Below are 2,415 nucleotides of genomic sequence, written 5' to 3'. Positions count from 1 at the left end.
TATTCTCAATCATTCATCCCTTTCTCTGGTAAACTCTGGAACTCCCTGCCTGCTTCCGTATTTCCACCTTCCTATGACTTGAATTCCTTCAAGAGGGAGGTTTCAAGACACTTATTCATCATTTTTTGACCACTGCTTTGACCCCTGTATGGGACTGGCATTTCAGTGGGCATTTTTTTTATTACATTTTTGTTGCCCTTGGCCAGTGTCCTTCCTACATAAAAAAAAAAAAAAAAATAGTAGTAGTAGTAGCAGTAGTAGTAGTAGTAGTAGTAGTAGTAGTAATGCTATTTTTCATATATTTAGTAATTTTTTTTTTTCATATTATTATTTATATTTATATTTTTTGTTTTGTTTTGACATTCATACGAATGCTATAAAGGTGAAGCATAGAAATTTATTTGATTGATTAATTAATTTATATATCTATTTATTTTGATTTTTTAAATTAATTAATTTATTTATTTTTATTATTATTATTTTTTTTTTTTATGTCTCTATGATAAGCAAAGCATTATAGAATTTATGAAAGCACATATCCTCTAGAGTCTTGCCCTACAAAAGATTCTGTAAAGTAAAAAATAAAGGGAATAAGTGTCAGTGACGTTTGATGAATAGAGGAAGGCGTGGCAGAAATTACCATAAAACGTATATAAATGAAAATTTATCTTCCTCGTATTTTCCAACTTGCGTTTGCTTCTTGAAAATTTAACTGGGTGGGTCATATAGCAGACATATTGTTCTTTCCTCCATTGTAGTTTGTTTCCAGCAAGCCCCCTAAATAAAGTTTCTGTTTTTTTTTTTTTTTTTTTTTTTTTAAAGAAATGAGGAATTACATTCTAACGCTGATCACTGAGCGGAGCGTAGACGAGCTGCTATCCTCAAGGACGTTACCTCTCTCTCTCTCTCTCTCTCTCTCTAAATAAGACTTTAAATAAAAAGAATATATATATATATATATATATATATATATATATATATATATATATATATATATATATATATATATATATATATATATATATATATATATATATATATATATATATATATATATATATTAAAAGACAATGAATATCCTCTGGGGAAGGGGTGACAATCCTTATTTAACCCTTAATTTCAGTTGAATTTTGACAAGTCTACGTTAAAATGTTTCCATTTTTCTGCAGTGATAAAGAAACGTAGAGGGGTAGCTAATATATTTAATTGTTAATTGTATCTTTTTTTCTTTCTTTTTTTCATTTATTCTTTTATTAATTTTTCTTTTCATTGCTTAATTATGCATTATGCCGACACTGCAGGTTACAATTGCAGATATTGCAAGTATTTTTGACACAATACAAGTACATCCAGCTAAACTATTGCTACAGTATAGAGAGAGTATTTCGATTACATACCTTATTCTTCATCTTCTTTTCTTCTTTTTTTTTTTTAATAAATATAATAATAAATAAATAAGTAAATAGGTATTGTCAAATGAAATCGTCGAGATTACGCAGGGGTTTCGGGCAATACTTGGATGGGTGACTACACAAGCCTCATCTGTCTGAAAAAAAATAAATAAATAAAAAAAATAAGAATAAGAATAGGGAGAATGAACGAAAATTTTAAGTAATAAAGATAACAGTAAGAATTATTATAACAAGAATAAGAAAAATTACAATAAAGGAATATAAAAAAAAAGAAAGAAAGCATCCCATGTCTTTCTTCCTAATTGTCATAGAAGGGTGAATTCTTTTGTATATTTTCCAACATTTCCAATACAACGATATGAATGGGGGAAGAAAGAATAAGAATAATAGAAAGAAGGCCTCCCAACACCTAGTTCTCCGGTCTTGGCCAATTAGCTAACGGCGGGATCAGCGCAGTTAAGCAGGGGGTCCGGGAAGAACTTGGATGGGTGACCACAAAAGCCTCATCTCTCTGAGAATAGAAAAAAATAGCAATAAGAATGAGGAGAATGAACGAAAAACGAAAATAATAAAATAACAATAACAACTATAATAAAAAAAAGAAGATTAAGAATAAAAAGAACAAAAATAAGGGAAAAAAGTAATAATATATCTCTCTTGCTAATTGTCGTAGAATTATGAATGAAGGGTTAATTTTAGTGCATATTTTCCAACATTTTCAGCACAACAATGCAACAACAATACAGGAAAGAATAAGAATAAGAGAAATAAGCCCTCCCAACACCTTGTTCTCCGCTCTTGACCAATCAGCTGACGGCGGGATCAGCAAGGTTAAGCAGGGGGTCCGGGCAGAACTTGGATGGGTGACCGCACAAGCCTCATCTCTCTAAAAGTAGGATAAATAAGAATAAGATAAGGAAGAATAATAAAAAAAAATGAAAATAATAAAGATAACAATATTAATTATGACAAGAATAAGAAAAAAATAGAATAAAAAGAATGA

Source organism: Scylla paramamosain, unplaced genomic scaffold (assembly GCF_035594125.1).
Source record: "Scylla paramamosain isolate STU-SP2022 unplaced genomic scaffold, ASM3559412v1 Contig68, whole genome shotgun sequence".
NCBI lineage: Eukaryota > Metazoa > Arthropoda > Malacostraca > Decapoda > Portunidae > Scylla > Scylla paramamosain.
The sequence above is the reverse complement of the archived record's forward strand: the minus strand, read 5'-3'. Positions refer to the sequence as shown.